This window comes from Petaurus breviceps, unplaced genomic scaffold (genome assembly GCF_028583685.1).
Source record: "Petaurus breviceps papuanus isolate PSGF00001 unplaced genomic scaffold, PetGlider_PUasm1.0 226, whole genome shotgun sequence".
Lineage (NCBI taxonomy): Eukaryota > Metazoa > Chordata > Mammalia > Diprotodontia > Petauridae > Petaurus > Petaurus breviceps.
Window position 1 is genome coordinate 4,435,908 of NW_027185890.1, and position 25,854 is coordinate 4,461,761.

Genomic DNA, 25,854 nt, shown 5'->3' on the forward strand with positions numbered 1-25,854 from the left:
TGGTAGAACCAGGATTTGGGGGGAAGGGTCTTGCAGAGGTATCTAATGATACTGATGCTGAAAAAAAAGAAAGAAAAGAAAATCATTGAAATATTTTTAAAATATGCACAAGAGAACAGAAGGAAACTCAGAGAAAGAAGCACACAGACAAGACAGCTTGGACATTTTTTAAATTTACTATTAAAAATGTGATACAGATTTGTGGTTTCATATACAGTCCTATTTTACTGTTCTTTGTACATAGGAATGTTCTTTTTTGTTGGTGTTTGTCATGTTAACAATAACAATTTAAAAAATTCACAGATGCTATTAGCAGGCACAGCAGGATCGCTGTTAATGTATACTCTCCAGAAGTGCTGGGCAACAGAAAGCTAGGAGATGTACTAAATGGGAAAGACCTCAAATTGCACCTGGGGCCCTTCTAATGGAACTGAGATATTGGGAGATAAGCCAACAGCAAAAGCCAAAGGACCCAGGCCTTCACAGCTATGTCAGCAGCCTTGAGGGTTTTTGAGCCAGCAAATCTCTTGCATCCATTGATCTTGAGGTTATCAGGTACAGTGTGAAGAGTCGCCCAGATAGGGTTTGGGACTTAGGAAAACCTTTCTTCCCAGAAGCTTCTATCTTGAACCCTTGTTCTCTAATTCTAAATCCAGAGGCTCTTTGTAAATCCTACCCTACCATACTATTTATCAACTAATTATTCCCTCCTTAACCTCATAGGGCTGGTACAGTGCAAAGAAGACTGACTCGAGGCAGAGGACCTGGCTCCAACTCCGATGCTTACTATATTATAGGCCCTTGGCCTGAGTTTCCTCTTCAGTAAAATAAAGAGTTTGGACAAAATTGCCTCTGAGCTCTCTCCCTGCTTTAGACGCTATGCTAGCAAAACTTTCTTATACTCAGGGTTAATTCCATGACACAAAGAGGTATTAGAGAAAGACTTTAGTGGAATCCATAAAGACAATTTCTATTAATTTTTTAATATGTAAATTTTCTCTCAGTCAAGAACAACTTGGCTAAACTCATTGAGAGCAGACTTAAAACTGATTCTTTTAAATAATATGTGGGGAGGCAAGGAAATCAGAAATATTTTGTTAGCCATGAGAATGATGTGTTTGGGCAATAGCCTTATTCTTTAGAGCTAGAAGGAAACTTGGAGATCATGTAACTCTCATTTAACTCCCTCATTTTACAAATGATGAATTAAGAGAGTGACTTGTCTAAAGTTACATAGCAAGTAAGGTGAGAGCTGGACTGAGACCCAGGACTCTTGGGCCAATATTCTTTCCACTACAGCATGAAAAAGCAGATTTTGTTGTTTCTATTCCAGTCAAAGGAGCATTTCCCATTCCCCATTCTATCCCCTTTTGTCATTTAAAAAATAAAAGCTACCAGATCTGAGTACTGCCTGATTTAAGAATTGAGGACCTCCTTTCCCAAGGTCACTAAACTATGCATAAGGATCTCTGCAGATCTCTCTTCCACACAGCAAGAAGTTATGGAGAAGATGACTAGGAATTATGAATTTATTAAATGCCTATTCATATATGGGCAGCTAGGTGGTACAGTGGCTAGAGTGCTGGGCCTGGAATCAGGAAGATATCCTTCTGAACTCAAATCTGCCTCAGACACTTACTAAGTGGGTGACCCTGGGCAAATCACTTAACCCTATTTGCCTCGGTTTCCTCATCTGCAAAACTTATCTTGGAAAGGAAATGGCAAACCACTTCGTTATCTTTGCCAAGAAAACGCCAAATGGGGTCACAAAGAGTCAGACACAATTGAAAAAGACTAAACAATGTGTCAGGGACTATTCTAGGTCCTGAAGATACAAACAGAAAGAGAAAGAGAGAGAGAGAGAGAGAGAGAGAGAGAGAGAGAGAGAGAGAGAGAAAGGGATAAAACATACCAATTCAGATAGCAAAGATGTACACATAAATGTTTATGTGGAACAAATAAAAGGCAACTAAATGCAATACATGTAGATCAGGGTGTCTAGATTAGGGATAACTATCAGACGGATCAGGAAAAATTTCTTGTAGAGCAGGGATTCTTCATCTGAAGTTTAAGGACCTGCAAAGAGATGTTAGATTGACTTGAGGAGCTCTATGGACGTGGATGGAGAAAAAAAATACACACATTTGTTAAACTTTATTTCCTTTCTAAGTCTACATATTTTATTTCAGGTCTTTTTAAACATTCTTCCAATAAGGGATCCACAGACTTCACCAGACTGATAAGGTAATCAATGACACCAAAAAAAAAAAAAAGAAAGATTTAAAAAAATTTGAGTTATAACCTAAAGGAATTCTTTGAGGCAGAAATGAGCGAATGCCCTTCTGTCATGGATACAGTCAACATAAAGGCCCAGAGACAGCAAATGAAATGTCATGTGTGGAGAAATGAGAGAAGTCCAATTTGTCTGGACCTTAGAGTGGTGTGGGAAGGGACATAATGTATAACAAGACTGAAATGATAGGCAGCACCAGGTAGTAAAGGACTTTCAGTAACAAACAGTAGAGTTTCCAGTTTAATCTGGAGGCAACAGAGAGCCACTAGTGTTTATTGAGTAGGGAAGTAACATGGTCAGAGCTGTGTTTAAGGAAAATCCCTTTGGCAACAGTATAGAGAATGTATTACAGTGAAGAGACCTGACAGAGGGACACCACTTAGAAAGTCATTGTAATAGTCCAGGCAAAAGGTAGTGAGAGCCTCAACCAAGGGGGCAGCTTTGTAAGTAGAGAGAAGGGATCAAATTCAAGAGACTATGTAGAGGTAGAATTGGCAAGATCTGGCAATTGCCTGGATGGGCAGCATGAGGAAGAGTAAGGATTCAGGGATAATGCCAAGGTAGTACACTGGGGGAGACTAGAAAGATAGTCATATCTTTGACAGACCTGGGGAAGTTTGAAAGAGGAGCAGGCTTGGAGGAAAGCAATGACTCCTGAGTTTTGGGACACATTAAGTTCAAGATACCTCTGGTACATGCTCAATAGACAGTTTGTAATTTAGGACCAAAGCTCAAGGGAAAAGCTCATGTCAATGAAATCATGTATCCCATCAAAGTATCAAGTTTAATACCAAATCCATACAGGTCCAGAAGGCTTATGAATAAATATTCCCCTTTCATAATTTCCATCTCATAAAGACATCAGCCTTTCCAGATGGCATGTTTCAGAGGCCTGACTATGCTGCTTAAATACCTAGCAATGCACCTGAAGTACAGCATATTGAATGACATGACAGGCCTGGTTTATAAAGTATGCTTGAATTTCATTTTATGATTTTTTTTCACTGTAACACAGTGTACATATTGTGATATTTGAAACATGAGAACTCTGAGCTGTGAACAACCTTAAATTCCTGATCTTTGCTAATGACACAATCTTAAGTTTCAAAAATGAGGAAACACTAAAATACATATGCAAATGTATAATCACACAATCCATTTTTTTTAATCTAGAGGGTCTGTCAAAAAACTCATCTTTTCTTAAGGCTTTTTGTTTGTTGGTTGGTTTTCCCATGTCATTTGGGAAAATCATTTTTTGTATTGTTCTGTTTGTTATTCAAAAAATTCTTTGTTATTAAAAAAAGCATGGTGTCAATTGTTATCCAATAGGTGAATATATATATAAAGACTTGTCTTTTGTGTGTCTGTTTGTGTTGAGTTCTTAGAACATTAATTTTCTTGCTACCTTTGGTGTAGAAGTGACATAGGTAACATTTACAATAAAAAAATAATTATGACGCCATCATTTGTGTGGGTACCTACTCTGCCACTAATCTGGGGCAAGCCACTTATTATCTCTGGGCTTCGGTTTCCTTAGCTGCAAAATTAGAGATTGTACTAGATGATTTCTAATTCCTGCTTTTGCATAGCACTTCAAGGTCTACAAAGCACTTTCCTGAGCCCTGTGTTGTAAACAGTGTGATTACTAATATTTCCACTTTGCCAATGTGGAATCTGGGGCTCAGAGAGGTTAATTAACTTGCTTATGATCCCACAGTGACTAAGCGGTGGAATTGGAACTTAAACCCTCATCTCCTAACTCCAGGTCTGGCACATCACAGCCTCTCTTAAGATTTCTTCTAGCCTCCTTTTTCTTTGTCCTTTTCTCTAAGAGGTGCAGTAGATAGAGCTTTGGACTTGTAAGTTTAAATGTGGCCTTAGACACTTACTAGCTATGTGACCCTGGGCAAGTCATTTAATCCTCAGTTTCCTCCTCTGTAAAATGAGCTGGAGAAGGAAATGGCAAAACACTCCAGTATCTTTGCCAGGAAAATCCCAAATAGGGTCACAGAGAGTCAGGCACAACTGAAAAATGACAACAACAACACACAACAACAATAAATGCTCTAATGCCTGTAATAGTGTTTGTAGGTATTACAACATCCAAATAGCTAAGTATCAGAACCCATAATGTTGCGTCTGGGTGGCAATTTTTCCTATTTTATGTTTTTCACCACTTTAGCTTCATTATCTATTTAACAATGATAAAATGCTCCATTTCCGCACATCCTGCTTTTTATTAGGAGGAATATATAACCCTGATATCTGTTGGATTGGGGGGAGCAGGGGGACCTAATGATTCAAATGCCAGAAATCACACACAATCCAGTCATAGCTAAACATGCCTGACTGTAGCAAGTCTTTGTGACAAATAAGACCATGTAAAAAACCAGTCAATCCAGTTTTTAGGGTCTGGCATATTGGACCAAATCTAATCCCTTGAAAAATAGTCATTATTGGAGTGTCTAGGTGGCACAGAGAGTAAAGCACCGGCCCCAGAATCAGGAGGACCCGAGTTTGGTTCCGGCCTCAGACACCTAACACCCACACAAAAACACTAGCCGTGTAACTTTGGGCAAGTTACTTAACCCCAACTGCCCTCCAAAAGGCAAAAGAAGAAAAACCAGTCATGACAATGGGTCCCAGATATCGTCGCAGTGACACGTTTCTAGGATCTCTAGTTTCACGGGAGTCAGTCTCCATGTGACTAACAGAGATCATAAACTTTCCATCAGATGATCTTTTGACATTTTTGCCCCCAAATCTATCAAATGTCTCTGAACTTAAGCTGCTTCTTAAACTGAAGAAATATAGTCCATTGCTCCCCACTCAAATGACACTAACCTACTAACTATTCCGACACAAGACAGGCATTTTCTCTGGCTGTCCCCCATACCCAGAATGCTCTCCCTCCTCATCTCTGCTTCCTGATTTCCCTGACCTCCTTCAAGTCCCAGCTAACATCCTACTTTCTTCCCATCTCTCCTTAATGTTAGTGCCTTCCCTCTGTTCCTCACTTCTAATTAATCATATCTAGATCTGGTTTGTACATTGTTGTTTCTCCCATTAGAATGTGAGCTCCTTGAGAAAAGGGACTATCTTTTGCCTTTCCACTTATTCCCAGAGTCTAGCACTGTGGCTAGCATAAAATAGGTGCTTACTAAATGTTATTGCCTCCCTGACCCTCTACTGAGTCTCTTCTCAAAGCCTTTGTTTTCCTGCACAGAACTTCACTCTTATATAGCAAGGCCAAGTTTAACTCAATGACATGATAAGGCAAGCATTGGGACAGGACTTTAGCAAAGGAATCAAAACAACAATTAAAAAGTAAAAATTACCTTTGCTTTCTTAAATGTTACTATTCAAAAAAGAATACTTAATAATCTAGTTTGTTTTAACAGGATTTTATTGGTGTAAGGAACTCCCAGTGAGGAAACTCCTTCTATCAGTGAAGACCAGTACCTACTTTATAACTTAGAGTCAGAGAGTGGCTAGGACACTGAGGATTTCAGTATTTTATTGTCACAGCCAGTATGTGTTAAAGAATTGGTTCCAGGTCTTTCAGACACCAAGGCCAGGACTCTGTCCATTATACATATAGACTCTCAACAATCAGTCAGTCAATAAAAATTTATTAAGTACTTACTATGTGCCGGGCACTAAGTGAGGCTAAGTGAGGCACAAAGTGACTTTGCTCAGCCCTCTCTCACTGTAATCCAAGTCACTCGCAAGTCATGGAATCATCTTCCTGTTGCTTTCATGGTCCTCTTTGAGAATGAAGGACAGGGGCAGCTAGGAGGTATAGTGAATAGAGCACTGACCCTGGAGTCAGGAGGACCTGAGTTCAAATCTAGCTTCTGTAATAGTAATGAAATTTAAAGATCCCCCTGTATTGGCTTGGTTTTTGGTTTGATTGTGTTAAAACCCAGAGCTTGTGAATCCCACTTGTGGGATGGACTTGTTGACGTGAAAAGAGAGGGTTGAACTGGGAGGAGCTGGTGATGTAAATTTAGAGAGACACAAGAAAAGAGAGAGGCAGAAGAACTTTTTGGAAGCAGCACCTTGGAGGCAGAGAGAGACTGAGAGGACTACTGAGGGCCACTTTGAATTGTCCAGGACTTTTGAGAGCTGCCATCCAGAGCCTCCAAGGACTGAGGAGACATGGCTGTTATGCTGGTACTTTGTCTGTCTGTTTTGATGTTGTTTTGCCAGATTTGTCCACTGGTGAAGGACAGTCCTGTTGTTGCAGAGGTATTGGAACCTTGCTGTTGGTTCAGAAGTCCTGAAGAAGGATTTTCTTGTTGTATGTTTACAGAAATCCTGGAAGAGGGTTTTACTAATGTTTTCAGGAGTCCTAGGACTGTTCTGCAGACAGAGAATGAATTAACGAAGACACTCACTGGCAATGTATCTTGTGGCCTTGCTAAGCCTTGTCTCCCCAGGAACAAAGATTGCTGAGAACTTGCCTCAGGTCAAGATGAAGAAAAGACCTCCATTTGGGTATTAAGTGTTGTGCTTAAACTTGTTGTAACTCTGGGGTAGATTCAATTGTGATCCAAGGGTGGGGAACTTTTGACCTTTTTGTGCTCTGTGATTGACCAAATGAATTACTTATGATTGAAAACTAATCTCCATTTGAGAAGAGGGGCTTTGTGATGGACTAAATGAATGTACAGTGTAAGGGTGGAGTAGTATTTAGAAGAGGGACTTTGTGACTGATTAAATGAATGTAATGTCCAGGGGTGGGGTAGTGCTTGGAGATTATTGAATCACACTTGGTAAATGCTGTATTTTGAATTATGCCATATGTTGATTCTCTCTGTTCTTAATTTGTCACTGAACAAAATGGAGAGCACCTATGCAGGTATTTTGAACCTTGGGAAGTTGCCTTTGCTTGACATTACAGCCTCAGACATTTGGCATGCTTACTAGCTGTGCAAGTCTGATAACCCCAATTGCCTTGCCTTTCCCCCTCCAGAGAGAGAGAGAGAGAGAGAGAGAGAGAGAGAGAGAGAGAGAGAGAGAGAGAGAGAGAGAGAGAGAGAGAGAGAGAGAGACAATGAAGGAAAAACCACACAAGTGCTGGAAATGCAAATACAAGCAAAAAGAAAGACAGTTCCCACCCTCAAGGAGAATCCATTCTAATGGGTAAGACATAAAAGAAAACCATAATGTAAGGCTGAAAAACTGGGGGTTTCTGTGACCCAGAAGAATGATGGAGAAGGGGAGTGCCACCTGATGGTAAATTAAGAAATAGCTGGACTTAATCCTTAAGAGGAGGATGCCCTATCAGAGTTAGTGACCCCAGGGATAGAGGGTAGTTCCAAGACATAAGTTTATGAGTTACATCACTTCAAGACTGAAGTGATCTTCCAGGATGAAGAACTCTCTGAGCCATGATAGGAAGTCTGGAGGAGTGGGAAATTATACTACTGGGAAATTATAGTAATAACATGAAATTGAGCAAAAAAATTGAAAGTAATTTCTAGGTGATAAAAAATAGAATCCAAATATAAGACAGACTGATACAGGGATGGGTGGGAGAACCACATTGATTTAATTTATTTAAAATTCAATTGGGCAACACACTTTGGAATATACTATGAAGACTAATAATCTTTTAGGTCTTTTTTTTCTATCCCCCAGTAGATGGCTGTGGTGAAGTGTGTACTTGTTGAGTGCATGGCAAAGTGAATGAGATAACCCAAATACCATGATAACAAGGAGATCGTGCTCAATTATGTCCAGTGTTTTGAAGGTGCCACATAATTGATAATTCTTGCATGTGGTATAGATATCTCAAGAGGAATCTTCTAAAAGAAAAGAAGCCAGAATTATTCTTGAAAGAAGGACTAATCTATTGATCATATGATTGGAATTGCTTTTGTTAAAATAAAGATTTCACATTTAACACTGAAATTTTAAAAATAATATTCATCTATGGAAATTAAATATTACTTATAACACTATCAATTGTACTACTGAAAAGACTAATGCACATGAATCTAAATTAGTAAAGAATAAGATAATATTCTTTGAAGGAATCAATCAGCTAGCATTTGTTAAGCAGCTGCTATGTTCCAGGTACTTTGCTAGGTTCTGGGAATGTGAAAACACTACAAAATAGCTCCTACCTTACAAGGAGATTGCATTTTTTCCAGAGAGGGGAAGATATCTTTATATTTGTCCTTCACAATGGAATAATGCAAAAGAGGAATAAAAAAATGAAACAGATACAAAAGATGTTGCATCATAAATGTATCTTACTTCAGCAAACGTATTAAACCTAGCACTGTTGGAGATAGAAAAGAAATATCAGAAATATTCTCTATCTTCAAACTTAAGGCCTTTTTTGGAGATATAAAGCTTGCTAACAGGGGCGGAAGTAGACCAATGCAAACAAGTGCTAAATTGCAAGGTACCAACCAGAAATGCTGGAATTCATTCAGAGGAAAGAAATAAGGGAATCTGGAAAGTTCTAAACTGAAAATAATTAGATATCTGACCTTGGGGAAGTTACTGAACTTCAGTGGTCCAGTTTCATTATTTGTAAAATAAGGAGAGAAATAAACTATCTTATCTATCTCTGTTCCCACACTGAGTAAAGTACAGGTCCAATTAAAAACAAAATAAAGATAGAATGTTGTTGTTCAGTCATTCAGTAGTGTCCAACTCTTTGTGACTCCTTGGACCACAGCGCATCAGGCTCTTCTGGACCAGGTTCAGTCTTGGTGGTAGAGTCAGGCCTCCAAAAAGAGCTGTCAAACTCTTTTTCTCACACTCCTTAATTTATTTTTAATATCTCTCTCCCAGAACTCCAGGGATGGGGTGAGGGGAATGCCGAACCATTAAAACTTATGTATAGCTCATATCAAGAGTCTCTCAAAGATGGGATAGAAAGGTGTTCAATGTTCAGTAAAAATCAGCTATAGGACAGTAATTTATTTCCTCCACACAAAAGAAATGTTTGACACAAAAGACAAAGACTTAAACAAGCAGCATCAAGATAAAACTACTGTGATCCTCTACTGGGAAATTGATATTTAAAATATCTTTAAGAAATATTTTTAGAACTCATGAATAGGCATTTCACCTTCTCCATGACTCTACACTACATGACTCTACAAGGTCCATAATTTCTGGCAAGCCAAACTAATACTTAGCTCCTTTTCATTTGGGTAGTCTTCTTTTCCTCCAAGAAGAATTGTAGTAGTGCATGTAGCATTAATTAAAGGACCCAGGAACTTCTGACCTTTTAAATCAGTTAGTGAGTCAACACACATGTATTAAGTATCTACTATGTGCCAGGCATTGGCATGGGGCTCCCACTCCAATCACTTCCAATACATGTAAAAAATTACTTTAAACAAACTTTAGAGCTACAGAACCCACAAAGAGACAGAGAGAAACAAAACTGCCACTGAAGGAAGCCTGGCAGGTAGACAGGAAGGGTCTATAGCACCAAGCTGGGAACCTAGCACAGTCCAGAGTGAACTACACAGTTCCAACCCCAGGGCAGTCCCAACCAGAGGCTGCCAGAGCAGACTTCAGGAGGTGAATCACCAGCAGCTATGGTGGTTTCCAGATTTCTCAACCAATAAATGCCAAAGACAAAGTAAAAGGTCAGTGTGTAACTCTGTTGGAACAGGGTGGGACTGAAGAGCATGGTCTATCCCCTGTCCCCAAGTGAGAAGTGGCCAGAGGCCCAGTGGCCATGCAGCCACCACTGTGTCACTGCTTCCAGAGCTCCTGGCCTACAGATAATAGGGGAACCAAGCAATCATTCAGAGAGTAGTTGCTCTTCCTTTAACCTGCTTGGATATGGATCATGGTCTTGGATAGTGGTCCTGGGGTGTGTGTCCAGTGTGCCAGAACTTGTGGGGGCTGCAGAGAGGGCGCCCTCCTAATAGCTGTGAAAATAACCCCAGCAATTTGGGACATAGCTCTATCCATTCTGGAAACAGAGTTCTACCATGGCAAAGAGCTCAAAAGTCAAGTAATTAGCTAGCAATATGAGCAAGCAACCGAAGCACAAACAGACCATAGAATCCTTTTGGGGGGATAAAAAGGATCAAGGCATGGAGTGGGAGGAAGACAACAAAGTCAGAACTCCTGCATCAAAAGCCTCCAAGAAAAAGAAGAACTGCTTACAGGCCATGGAGGAGCTCAAGAAGGATTCTGAAAACCAAGTAAGAGACGTGGAGGAAAAATTGGGAAGAAAAATGAGAATGATGCAAGAAAATCATGAAAAGTGAGTCAACAGCCCACTAAAGGAGACCCAAAAATACACTGAAGAAAATAACACCTTTAAAAATAGATTAATTCAAATGGCAAAAGAGACCCAAAAAGCCAATGAGGAGAAGAATGCCTTAAAAAGTCATATTTGCCAAATGAAAGAGGAATTCCAAAAACTCACTGAAGAGAAAAACTCCAAAATTAATTGAAGCAGGGTGGCTAGGTGGCACAGTGAATAGAGCACCAGCCCTGGAATCAGGAGTACCTGAGTTCAAATCCAGCCTTAGACACCACACCCACACACACACACACACACACACACACACACACACAGCTAGCCGTGTGACCTTGGGGAAGTCACTTAACCCCAATTACCCTCCAAAAAGCAAAAAAAAAAAAGATTAGATTGGAGCAATTGGAAGTTAATGACTTTATGAGAAATCAAAATACTATAAAACATATCCAAACAAATGAGAAAATAGAAGACAATGTGAAATATCTCATTGGAAAAACCACTGACCTGGAAAATAGATCCAGGAGAGATAATTTAGAAATTATTGGACTAAATGAAAGCCATGATAAAAAAAAGAGCCTAGACACCATCTTTCAAGAAATTATCAAGCAAATTTGCCCTGATATTCTAGAACCAGAGGGCAAAATAGAAATTGAAAGAATTCACTGATCGCCTCTTGAAAAAGATCCCAAAAAGAAAACTCCTAGGAATATTATACCCAAATTCCAGAGTTCCTAGAAAAAGGAGAACATAATGCAATCAGTCAGGAAGAAACAAATTGAGTATTGTGGAAACACAATCAGGATAATACAAGACACATTAAGTGATCAATGGGCTTGGAATATGATATTCCGGAGGTCAAAGGAGCTAGGACTAAAACCAAAAATCACCTACCCAGCAAAACTGAGTATAATACTACAGGGAAAATATGGTCATTCAATGAAATAGAGGATTTTCAAGCATTCCTGATGAAAAAAGCAGAGCTGAACAGAAAATATGACTTTCAAATACAAGAAGCATAAGAAGGCAAAAAGGGGGGCGGCCAGGTGGCTCAGCGAGTAAGAGCACTGGCTCCAGTGTCAGGATGACCTGGGGATCAAATCCAGGCTCAGATACTTAGCACCACACCCAGAAATAGCTGGCTGTGTAACCTTGAGCAAGTTACTTAACCCCAATTACTTTAAAAAAAAGGAAAAAGGGAAAAAGAAATCATAAGGAACTTCATAAAGTTGAACTATTTACATTCCTATGTGGAAAAACAATAATTGTAACTCATAAGACTTTTCTCAGTATGAGATTAGTTGAAGGGAATATATATATGTGTGTGTGTGTGTGTGTGTGTGTGTGTAGGTATGTATAGGAGGGTGCATGTGTATATAAACATGTATGTTCATGTATACATAGACAGAGGGCACAGGATGAGTTGAATATGAAGGGATGATAGCTAAAAAATAAGATAAAGAGGTGAGTGAGGAATTTATTGGGAGGAGAAAGGGAGAGATAGAATAGGGTAAATTATCTCATTTGAAAGAGTCAAGAGAAAACTGTTACAATGGAGGGGGAGAGCAGGAAGGTAAAAGGGAATGGGACAACCTGATTCTCATCAAATTTGACTTAAGGAGGAAATAATATACACATTCAATTGGGTATCTTACCCTACAGGAAAGCAAAGGAGAAGGGAATAAGAGGGAAGATGATAGAAAGGAGGGCAGATTGAGGGAGAGGGTAGTTAGAAGCAAACATTTTTGAAAAGGGCCAGGGTCAAAGGAGAAAATAGAATAAGTGAGGGGTGGGATGAGATGGAGGGGAATATAGTTAGTCTTTCACAATATAACTACTATGGAAATGATTTGGGTAACTACATATGTACAACCTGTATTGAATTACTTATCTTCACAGTGGGGGTGGTTGAGGAGGGAAGAAGGGAAAAAATCTGGAACTCAAAGTTTTAAAAACAAATGTTTAAAATTTTGCTTTTTATGTGCAACTGGGAAATATGATATACAGGTACTTGGGTATAGGAACCCATCTTGCCCTACTAGAAAGTTAGGAGGGTAATGGGGGAGGATATAAGAGAGAACAGATTGGGGGAAGAGGTATTCAGTTGGCTTGCTATTTGGGGGTGAGGGGTAGGTGAAAGACAGGGAGAAAAATTGTAACTCAAAATCTTCTGGAAATGAATGTTGAAAACTAAAAATTAATTAATTATTTTTTTAAAGACCTAAAAATACAAGGAGAAAGAAAAACAATCCCCGCTCTCATGTAACTTACATTCTAGTTGAGGAAGATGACACACAAAAGGCAGAGTGGTGAGGAAGGGAAGCATATGCACACCGGGGTGTGGTGGCTCAGTCCCAGGAGTATGGAATGACTTGTCCAGGTGTATGGAATGACTTGTCCAGGAGTAATGCTAATGGAATAGGAAGATCTTCCCTGTCTATTAATAGGCCTATCTGACTACATGTGTTCAATCACAAATATCTTGCTGCTTTCACAGATATGGTACATCCCGAGTCACAGAGAGCCCACTGGGGGAGGAACTTGCCTAAGGAGGAGCTTGCTTACAGGGAGGGTTGCTTGTAGGAAAGTTTTCACACCTTTTGGTACTAAGCTAATTAGGCACTGAATCAGGAGGGTTGGGGTGCCTTCAGGCCTATTAGTTGAAAACTATATATACTGGGAGAAGGACCTTTTGATTCCCTGGAGGGAACTCTTGAGGAGTCGTTCATTAAGAGCCCCCGACTACTCAGAGGTTTGTACTCTCCTGATCTGATGGTGCATGTAGGTGGTTGTGTTAATTTGTTCAGACAGTAGGAGTCCTGCCTGTTGAATCTCTGTGTTAATATTTCTGCTTGTATTTTCTACTTATCTATAAGGAAAGTAAGATTGTTGTCCCCTTTAAAACTTATCTTTCCTTTAGAAAAGCAAATCAGAGAACCTGTCCTTTGGGTGCCTACCACCTTTTGGGGGGGTGCCTATTATTACACCAGGCCCTTACTGAAAATGGAGATTCTGGGAAGAATTCAGTAATAGGAGAATGGGCCCATAGGCCTATGGCAAGAAAGCAGCAGAGGCATCATGAAACTTACAAAGTTACCTCCCAGGCTGAAGATGCCCATCTCAGGATCACCATTATGGGTTCCACTATGTTCGAGAAAGAAGTACAAAGTAGAAGAGGAATGTAGAGGCCCCATATTCACCCTGTCATATGCTCACAGCCTTTGTTCTACCAGGAAGGGGAAAGAACCCTCTGCTCCAACACTCCTCAAGGTGACTTTAATCTGAGAGAACTACCTGCCACATATTCCAGAGGAAAGAAATGAGCAGGCCAGAGGGCAGAATGGCAGATTCACTTCTTTTTAAATCTACTGAGGAGTCAGCTTTTCCTGGTCCACTGGCCAATCCTCTCTGATACAACTCTGCCACATCCCTACAGACTTCAGACAACATGGGGAGGGGGACCAGCGAACCACCAGCTTTGCTGGCTCATCCTAAAGTGCAAGGTCCTTCAGCATTGAATCCCACAGGTGCACAGAAGTTGCAGGTGAATTAGTACATACTGCATGAGGTACTCATCCTATGAACAATGGAGTCAAAATCAGTCGCTAAAAGGTGTTTTTGTAGTTATAGTGATATGACAAAAGCCGTGTTATAGGAAGATGAGTTTGGTGTCAGTCTGCAAAATGAATCAGAGTCTGAGTAGACTGGAGGTAGAGAGATCAGGTCAGAGGCTACTGCAGTCATTCAGAAAGGACATACCTGGGGCCTGAACTAAAGCAGTGGAAATGCCAGTGGAAAGAAATGTTGGATTCAAGAAATACTGAAAAAGAAGAATCCACAAGACCTGGTGACAGATTAAATATGTAGGTAATAAAAAGGAAGAAACAAAAATATTGCTATTTCATGTTCAGGAGAACCTGGAAACCTGGAAGATACTTGTATAAAAATCCCAGAAATAGGAAACTTGAAAGGATGTTGTTTCATTTTTGACATTTTTAGGTTATGGTGAGGTATCCTAGTGGAAATGTCCAGAAGGCACATTGGATATGCAAGACTGAAGCTCAGCATAGAGATCAGGGTATACAGATTTGGACAACATCTAAAAGTTATCATTGAAGCAACAGGAATGGATGAAATCTTTGAGGGATAGAGTGAAGCTGACAACCACATAATGAGTTTGGGGAAGATTCATATTCCAGGAGTGGGAGAGTTAAGAGTAGTCCCTGAAGGGAAAGATCAGAGGGGTAAAAGACCAGACCAAGGGAGAGAATGACTGAAAAAAAGATCATTGGATTGGTCAACCAGAGGTCATGACTTATTCTCAGGAATGTGGTAAAAATAGAATGGTGGAATCAAGATCCAAACTGCAGGTAGTTACAAAGTATTTGATGAGGCACAGGAAGGGGCCTCAGAGGATGGATAATCCAAACCCCTCATTTTACAGGTGAGGAAAGTGAGGCCCCAGGAGTTTGTGATTTGTCCAGTGACATAAAGGCAATGAGCATCAAAAAACAGTCAATGGCTCGTTTAAAAAGAGAAATGGGATGATAGCTATATGACTCAGTAGGGTCAATGGAATTTTTTTTAAGAATAGAGGTGGCTGCATGTTCGCAAAGGGAAAGGAGCAAAGGAGTAAGTAGAAAGGAAGAAAATAATGATGCTGGAGAGATATTATAGTAAAAGCAAGTTGAAGTACTCTGAGGAGAAAGAAGACAGGGTTGAGAGTGAAACTAAGAGAAGAAACCTCTTCTATGACTGGCAGGGGGAAGGTAGCAGAGAAGATCTGTACAGAGATATTTTGAGATGTGGAGAAAAGTAAATGGTAAAGTTCCTAACAGATGGAGCAAATGAAATAATAATGGGAAAGCACTTTGGAAAGTATAAAGGGCTATGCATATGTAAGGATTAAAAAAAAAGCAAAAAAAACCTCTGCTCAATAGAGAGCCACTGGTCATATCTTCCTGTTAATATAAACATTTAAAAACAAATTTTGTCATTCCTTTTTTCTTCTTTAGGAGACTCAGTATGGCATAGAAGATAGTTGCTCTTGGAGCCACAAAGACCTACATATGTGTTACCTCTGGTACATATTTGCAATGTGACCTTCAGCAAGTCCCTAACCCACCCAGTCCTCTAGATAACTCTCTAATACTAAAAGTTGCAGAGAAGGTGGTACTGTGCATAGGTAGAGTAACAAAATCCAGGGAGGAGGAAGTGTCGAGAAGACAGTGGTAAGCAATGCCAAATGTCCACAGATTGGCCAAGAAGTTTCAGGACAGAGAAAAGACTATTGCAATTGGCACTTAAGAGCACAGAGAAAAGACTATTGGATTTGGCACTTAAGAGCTCACTGATGAGCTTAAAGGGAGCAGACATATTTGAGTGATGAGATCAAAACCAGAAAGAAGACTGAAGAGTAAAAAGTTGTGAAATAGAGGCAATGAGTATGGAGAGATTTTTTAAGGTCTCTGACTATGAAAGAATTGAGAATTGTAAGATATCATTTGTCATTTTGTAACTGTTACATGATCATTGATGTTGTCTCTACATTTTGATTTTAATTTTTTTGAGGCAAAGATTTATCTTTGACCATTTTTTTCTTTCTACACAGGACTTAGGCCAGGGCTGAATACATAATAGGCCTTCAATCAATACTCCTTTCTTAAGTAAAACTATCTATATCAGATAAATTTTTATCCAAATGAATGGCAATGGGGTGCTTTGAGATCACATGTTAAAAAAGTGAATCCTCCACAGAGACTAAAAGAAAAAAAAAGGTAAGTATGCTGTCAGACAACCTGAAAAGAAGGGTACAAAGGAATCAAAAAATGTGAAGAAATCTAGAGCTGTTAGAGAAACTGGGCTCCAACAGTATGGGGAGGGATAGAGTCGGGGAGGACAGAAGACCCTCTCCTGGCTACTTGCCCAGGCTTTATGCCAATAAATGAAGACTCTTTCAGGGAAATACTGTGAGGAAATTCTATGGAGAATCTTAGAGAAGGAAGGTGGGTGCCTTAGATCATTGACTCCTACCTTCCTCAGAATGCGAGAAATGCCTTCCATAACATCCCTAACACATAGCCATTCACTATCTCCTTAATTAAGTGCAGTAACAGGAATCTCACAATGTTCCACAAAACAGTCTGGTCTGATTTGGGACAGTTATAATTATTGAAATATTTATTATGTGGACCAAAATCTGCTACCACCTCTCCCATTTTTGTTATACTTTAGCCCTAGTTCTGCTCTCTGCCATGACAGAATATGTCTACTCCCTCTTCTATGTAATAATCCTTCAGATATTCAGAGACAGCTGTTCCATCTCTCTCCAGTCTACAAGCTAAATATTCCTAGTTCTTTTAGCCATTCTTCATGCAACAGATTTCTATATCTTTGTTCTCTAGCTTGACAAGGACCCTTTAAAATTGGTAGCCAAAACTTGGTCTTAATGTATAATCTATGTAATATATTGTTGTAATCTCTAATTAGCATTTTATTTAGGATTTTTATATCCATATTCATTAATGAAATTGGCCTATTATTTTCTTTCTGTTTTTACTTTTCCTAGTTTAGTGACCAGTATCATATTTGTTTCATAATAGCAGTTTAGTATCCCCTGTTTGTTGATCCCCTGTTTGCTCTTATTCCAAATAATTTTGGAAACAGTTGATCTTTAAATGCTAAATGATTCACTCATAAATCCATCTGGTCCTAGTGCTTTGTTTTCTTAGGAAGCTCATTTATGGCCTGTTCAATTTCTTTTTCTAACATAGGTCTATTTAGATATTCTATTCCTCTTCTGCTAATCTAGGTAATTTATATTTCTGTAAATGTTTTTTTTTTCATTTCATTAAATTGTTAAATTTATTGGCATATTACTGGGCAAAATTCAAATTGCTTTAATTTTCTCTTAGTGTTATATTCACCCTTTACATTTTTAATATTAATGATTTTGTTTTCTTCTCTTTTTTTAATCAAATTAACCAATGGTTTATATATTTTATTGTTTTTTATAAAACCAACTCAGTTTTATTTATTAATTCAATTGTTCATTTACACTCACCTTTAATTTTTAGGATTTTCAGTTTAGTTTTTAAACACCTGGCTAGTACTTCCTTAGCATCCAGAAAAGCTAAAAAGTCCTTGAGGGAGTCAGGAGTGAAGGAAGGGAGGATATTAACAAGGATGAGCTAGTTTTTAGACCTGAAAAGAACTGTAAAAAATAGCATTTCCATGTTAACTGGTTTTTAGCTAAAGTGATCAAAAAGATTATTTACAACTTTGCCCCTGTTATATACCAGAAACCTTCCCTGATCCTCCTAGCTACTAGCACCTCCCCCTCCCTCCCAAAAAATCTTGTATTTATCATACATATGTATGTGCATATTTTATGTTTATATAAATATGCTGATATATATATATATATATATTATATGAGCACAGATTGTCTCTCCAATTGAGATAAGATCCTAGAGGACAAGATTGTTCCATCTTGTCTGGCCTTTTTATCCACAGCACTTAGCATAGTGCCTGGCATATAATAGGTGTTTAATAAACGCCTTTTTATTTATTGAAGGTATCTACACTGTAGGAAAAATAGCTTCTGCAATTTAAATGATTCACTGTGTACCCTAACCAGAACTAACTAAGGAGGGGAATGGGGGAATGGAGAACCAAGGATCTTATACTAATGGCCTACTCTCTGGTCTCAACAATAATAATAGCATTTTTATATCACTTTAAGGTTTGCAAAGAGCTATACATGTTATTTTGATTCTTATAACAAATCTGTGAAACAGGTGCTGTTATTATAATTATTGCCACTTTTCTGATGAGGAAACTTGAGCTAGGAGAGGTTAATGACTTGCCTAGGGTCACAAATCTAGAGGCTAGATTTGAACTTAGCTCCAAGTCTAATATCCTAACTACTCTCTTTGCTGCTTTATCAGCTCCAAGTAGAAGTGTCCTGATCGTCTGGGTGATAGTATCAGTTTGTCAGTGATGGAAACATCGTCAGGACCTTTTGTTAATGGATTGCCCTGTGTTCTCCTGTAATGCCAGATAGATAAGAAGCACTGGGTAAAGTCAGCTAATCTAGTGCATGCTTCTCCTGGTCCCCAGCTGGTTCCCATTTGTGTTGTTGCTGTTCATCTTTCTTTCTCAGAGGACCAGTGACATCAGCAGGATAATGTCTTGCTTTGTGAGTGAATTGGATTTAAGTGAGGCAGGGCTATGTAGAGTCAGCCTAACTCTCTCCTCCAGAGTCACTGGGGTCCAGTGGCATAGGTACATAGGTCAGGATGACTACCCTGGATGCAGTGGAAGACCTTGGCTTTTCAAGCTAAGGTCTTTCCCAAGTCTCAGGTTGTCCATTCTGTTTTTATCCTTGTGCTAAACGTTATGTTAGGTCTTAATTTTTGTATCTCTCCCCAGTTTCCTCTTATTTTTATTCTCCCAACTCTACAAAATCCTTGTGCTACTTACCATGTAAAACCTAAAAGCTAGTATACAAATGATTTAACAAAGACTTGGGGGCAGGGGATGGAAAAGAAGTCATGCTCAGTCAAAATCAGATCATGAGCTTGAATATACTTGCCTATATAGACACAAGCTAAGGAAAATCTAAAACTGGACGATAACCTGAGACCCTATTTTCATCAAGCATATTTCTAACAAGGTAATAGGTTTCCACAAAGGAAAGTGATCTGTTGGAGAGTTCTTTTGCTTCTTATTTCTATTGGCCTGATTGGGTTTTTATTTCTGAGTCTCAAAGTTCTTACCTTCCAAATGAAATTGAGTCCTATCTCTCTGAACTTTTTGCTCTTCCAAGGACAAATGCTTTCTAAATACAAAGCACCATAGCCTCAATCATGACGATCATTTCCAAAATCCTAAAAAAGGAAAATTCTTAATTGGCACATATAAATGCATTAGTCTTCATCTTGGAACACGCAGTGTGTATTATACGGGGAGTCATTTTTCCATGAGATCATAAGTGGGGTCCACCCCATAAATGTTTTATGAACTGCATTAGCTGGTAAGAGGCCACACCTGATGGAGATGTGGATCACTCCTTTCTTTTGGCTTGCTGGGTCTGTAAGAAAGGGTAAACTCCTAAAGAATGATGTTCTATCACATCTTTGGAGCTATAGTCATAAGAGTCACTTTTTCAGCAATAACTCATTTTGATCATTCCATAGAGCTGTTGGGGAATGTGTTGGCAAATATAGAAATGTTGGGAAAGTAAACAAAAACAACAGAAAAGAAATATACATGCTTCCTTCACTTTTATTGGGGGTAAGGAGAAGAGTGTCTACATAGCTTCCTTAATTCTGGCAATTGTATACAAAAATAAAATTCCTTTAAAAAGATTTTAAGGATGTTTTTCACCCATTAAGATTCTGAAAGGAGATTGTGCAATGAAGGAACCTACTCAAATGCTATTAATATTTTGCTTGCACCACAGAATGCTATTTGATAACACAATTTTCATATAAAATAATTTCACCTGGATTTGATATTTCAATTGAAATATTAAGTGATCATAATAATAGCTAATATTTATAGAATACTTTACAAATATTATTTCATTTAATCCTCACAAAAGCCCTGAGTGGTAGGTGGATTTATTATCCTCATTTTATAGATGAAGAAATTTAAGTAGAGAGAGATTAAGTGATTTGTCCAGAATTACAGAGCTATCAAGTTTTTGAAGCAGGATTTGAACTCAGGTCTTCCTCACTTCAGGTCAAACATTCCATCTACTCCACAAACCAGCTCCACTCTATGCAAGCGAACTAAATAACTCTTGTTAATTAGGATAATAGTATCATACATTTAGAGCAAGAAGTATTTTGATTGGACAATCTATTCTAGTTCAATCTCCTTTTTATGTGGGTGAGTAAACTGAGTCCTAGGAGAATGCATGAAAAATAGTTTTTGAACCCAAATTCTCTGACTCCTCTCTGTTGTGTCACAGCTACCTCCAAAAGAATTCACTTGAATTACTTGATGTGAATACAACTGAACTTGAATTGAATTCACTAAAAGATTTGATCCCAGATGAATTTTTTTGACTGTTGTTGTTTTGTTATGGTTGTTTAGTCATTTTCAGTAATATTTGACTCTTTGTGACCCCTTTGGGGGTTTTCATAGCAAAGCTACTGGAGTGGTTCACCATTTCTCTCTTAAGCTCATTTTACAGATGAGGAAATGGAGGAAAATAGGATTAAATGACTCTCCCAGGATCAATTAGCTACTAAGTATCTGAGGTTGGATTTGAACTTGGGAAGATTTTCCAACTATCTACTGCACCACCTAACTGCCCTTCTTTGACATTAACCAAACAAAAATTTTCACTTGTTGGTTGTTTTTAATAAAATTTGAATTTAAATAGAGGTTAAAAAATTAAAAGTAATAGATTTTAAAAGTATTTTTAAAGGTAGTCTTTCATGCTTCAGATGTGTAAGTTAATCTGAATTTCCATAAGAGGAGATCAATTCTTTAAGGTATATTCGAGAACAGAATTATTTTAACATAGTATTAGAGAAACTCTCTGGGAAAATTCAAAACAAAGAGAATAGTCCACCAATTTCATCCCTCCCCAAACTTATACTAAATAACACACTATTCCACAATCCTAGTTTCGGTGTCATTTAGGAGCATGAGCGGAAGAATCAGAATAGTAGTAAGAGGACCGCTAAGGTACACATTCAGGGTTTCTCCCAGGCATTAAACTGAAAACTGGTGTCTACACTGATGAAAATTGCAAGTACAATGCTGCTTTGCAAACTGGATGAAGTAATTTGCTTTTGATGAACAATTCTGTGCTGAATTCTATGTACAGGAGTGATACAAGGGAAGTACTTTCTCCCTCTTCCTGCTTACACAAGACATATTTCCATGAGGTCCAAAGTCAGAAAGGGATAATCAGGGCAAGTTTCACCCCAACTAAGATATAGAATCTATGCAAGAAAATAGTTAATGAAAATGTTTCCATTGCCATTGAAAGGGTTCGGGGGTTGAATCTTGCTATCAATGTTCAAATGAGCCAAAATGATTTTGTCAGTACAAGCAGTTTCATTTTACTACCAATGTAACTTTTAGGGGATGAAGTAGGTAGAGGGACTGGAGGGTGTATCTTGGAATATAAATAAAAAAATCAAATAAAAATGATATAACCTCACATTAAATAAAAGCAAAGCATGCAGCAATGGAACACAAAGCATCCATTCCATCTAGAGTCCTGGTGACAAATCACTTGAGCCCCTGCTCTTAAGAATTATCTCTGTCCTGTAGCCATGCACCAGAATTATATATTGTATTACACATTTGTTTATCAGTTAGGATAATGCGGATTTGATCTCTTTGGAACAGCTGTCCATTTTCTACCTTCATATTTTAATGCATCTTCAGGACATAGCCAACAAACCAGCTTAAATCTTCGATTTGGAGGACAGCATCATAACTTAGGATAACATTTTCTCTAGTGATTTTCTCTTAGCAGTCGATGTGCATGTCAAATAAAGCCTGTCAAGGCAGTTTCTCATAACATAAATTCCAGATGTTTTTGGCTTCCCAAAAGGAAGACATAATAGATTTGCTTTTACTAATACACTTAGATAATGAAAATAGAAGCATGGCTATAAAGTCCTTTTATATGCTTTTCATGTTGAAGTATGTAAGCCATAATATGGATTTCTGTTCTTCCCAAATGAAGCATATATGGAGAAAAAAGATTTAAAGTGGGAGGAAAATGGAATTGGTAGTAAGCCAGCTAATATAACATGGTTGCTTTGGATGAGGAAAAATCAAAAGGATCACAGCCAAATCTCCTACAGAAGTTTATACCTTGTATGTCCTTCATTCATTCTTTTTCATTCAGTCAGTTTTTATTAAGAAGCTACTCTGTGCCCTGCACTGAATTAGGAGCTTGAGAAGATACTAAGAAGTAGAAGTCAAAAGTCTCGGCTCTCTAGGTGAATAAAATCTCCTTAAGTGAGTCCTTCCCACCACATATCCACCCCCACCCCTGTTCCCTACCCTTGAGCCTATGCCTGTTCCAATCCCACTCTTCCTCCCAATTTTCCTGAGCAGCTTCTTCCCTCTTCTCCCCCCTAACTGGATACCAACTCCACCTCACATACTGCCATCTTCCCAATAGTCATGCCACCACTACCATAGACATAAACACACAATTTAGATCATTAATGAGTCAATAACTACAACCCTTCTCATAAAGCAGAGAATTGGCAGTCTTAATATCTGTATTGCTTTTGTACACTAAGGACCACTGAGCCTTAATATTTGCCCTGTAGCTGAACCTTTTTATATGTATTTTCTATATGTTGTCTCCCATAATTAGAACGTGAACTCCTTGAGAGCAGGGGTTGTATTTGTTTAATTATTATTATTATTTGAAAATAATATTATTTGTAATCCCTTTGCTTAGCACAGTGCTTAGCATATAACTACTTAATGAAATACATTAATTCATTTGTTAAGGAGACAAAAATAAGTATGGTCCTCATTTTCCTAATTGTACAATGAAATGGCTGGGCTGAATGACTCCTTGAGTCTCTCTAAGCTCTGACAAATGGAATGGGAGAAAGAAAAAAAAAAGCACATGAATATCTAGCTCACAAGATCTTTAAGAAATAAAATTAAAATAATCAGTGTGAACAGTCTTAGTCTTTTAAATGTTTCATAGAAGTAAAAAAAAAAACATCTTATTACCTTAAAACCATCTTCTAGCTGTTTGCTTTAGTGGGAAGATCACTGAATATAGAATCAGAAGACCTAAGTTTTGAATCCCCCTGGTATGCTGTGTTTTCACTTGACTTACTTAACCTTGACATAGACATAATCATAGACAGACATAAAAATAGGCATAGCCATAGACATCAATACAGATTGGACACAGACACAGACACAGACATAGGCATACATACATCTAGGCATAGACAAAGATATAGGATATTAAAACTCAGAGGGACCTTAGAGACACATTGATTTAACCTCTTCATTTTATAAGTAAAGGAATGGAGATTATACATTAATCTATCATCCATCCCCCTACCTTTGGGAAAAAAAAAACCCTAATCTATTTATTTTTAAGCACAAGGAGAAAATGAAGCTCAGGTTAATATTATCTGTTATTAACATTTCCATCTGGAAGTAATGGTAGAGGAGAATATTTTCCCCAATCCAAAAAAAAAAATGAAACAGGAACAACCACTGTTTGGGATATGCCACCATAACAATGAGGAATAATTTTGTATCCTATTAAAAAACTGCAAGCATAAATACTCTAGAATAAAGCTGATTTTTCTTTTATGAGCTACCTAAGTTCCTCCTTGCATTTTTTTTCAAAATTTAGTTCTTCCTTGCTTCTTTAGTGCCAGTGATACCTCAAATGTATATTTGCATTATACTAGGTTTATTACTTATCAATGCACAAATAATTGATTAAAATATCAACTTAGAAGTGCATGTCACAGTCTTTCATTAAGGTTTATATAACAAGAACACTAAAATGCCTATTTGTAGTCTTGAACTGCATTGTATGCTATACACAATGGCAAAGAATCATATAAACTTCCCTGTTTTCAAAGCTTAATATTAAATATTCTCTATTTTCCACTTGGGTCATAAAGTTTTAATAATTTAACAATAGGTCATTGAGTTCCTTTGTGTCACAGAATAATTGCAGAATTTATATTTCTCAGTTGCAAAGCCACCACAGTACTATTCTAAATTCCATTTATTGTACTTTAGTTTAATGCTTACTGTTACTCTTTCTCTACATTTTTTCCCGTCATGAAAATTAACCCACACTATATCTTTCTGGAAAGAAAATAAACAGCTCCCTTGCCAAGCCTTTCATTATACCGCTTCTTTCCATCATGAATTGTGATCTAACAGTAGCCTCATAAAAAGCCAGAGCCTTTGAAGTGTGGTGCTAATTTGATTAATACGTAGTTACATCCTGTTATGATGCACTTTGCCTTATGCATTTTAAATGGAAAATGCAGAGTGGGTTACATTTGTGTTAAAAACACAGCATACCAAATGAACGGCCCTGAAAGCAGTCTATAATAACAAGCCCCGCAGCCACTTCAAACATGCAGAAGGTTATTGTTTGTAGGTTAATGATAATTGTATAAAAATACATGTTTTTATAACAATTAAGAAGCCAATACAAATACTGGGCCAAGGTTAATACAGCTGTGCTTGGAAATATTTACCCTTCAGTGATTAAAAGGAATCTTACAAACATTAGGATTTAATATTTAAAATCAAATGCATGTGCCATATATGCATATGTATTGTTAAAGGTACACAAATGCATTTATTAGAGACTCTTGATTGAATTCCTCTTTCTCACCTGTAAAGAGCCTATGGCATCAAAATTTGAAATCTAAAATGATAATTATTCCTATCAAGTGACCTACATGTTTTATCTACTTTTTTTCTGAAACAATAGAAACTAAATTGTCATGTAGTAAATGTTTAATAAATACTTGTTGACTGGTCACTATTGCTGAAAACCTCAGAGTAACATTTATGCATATTGCATTGAGATTTCATGGTTTGACCTAGACTTTTTAATGGAAAACAGTAAAGGACAGAGCCAGAGTTTGCCAGGATATTTGCTACATCAAGACCCAGACTTACTCTTGCTTTCTAAAGGCACCACGTTCTGTTATATGTATGCTTTATAAGACTATCTGTCAGAGTCCTTATTAATGATCTTGAGAAATTAAAAAGAAATGCAATAAGAAAAAAAAAGGTGATAAATATTTTACATCCAGAAGGCCAAAATCAGCCTGAGGATGTACCAACTCAATTCCATTTCCACTTAGGGCATCTATTTTAAAGGTTACAAAATGTTTTCCTCTATCCCTTTGATATTTTACAACAACTAATAATGGTTTACAATGATTTACAATAGCTTAAAATGGCTTAATCTTTTTTAAAATACTTGCATTCAGACTATTTAGGGGCATCTGTTCACATGACATCCATATTGAATCCTGAAGTGAATTCTATTGAATAAACTCTTTGGCATTTGCTTAAAATTCATGATTATACACTACTGGTTTAGAAACTCCTGATGAGATAAAGGCACACAAGATTTTCATTTGAGCTTACTAGGTTTTCCATAATCAACTGACAGGGGCCAGTTGTCTATTATTCTTTTCAGATACAATGCTATGTCTTCTTTAGCAAGATTCAGTGCATAGATAATGCTACCAGCACCCATTCTGACCTTAACAAGGAACATCATGAAGCTCTATGTTATACATGCACT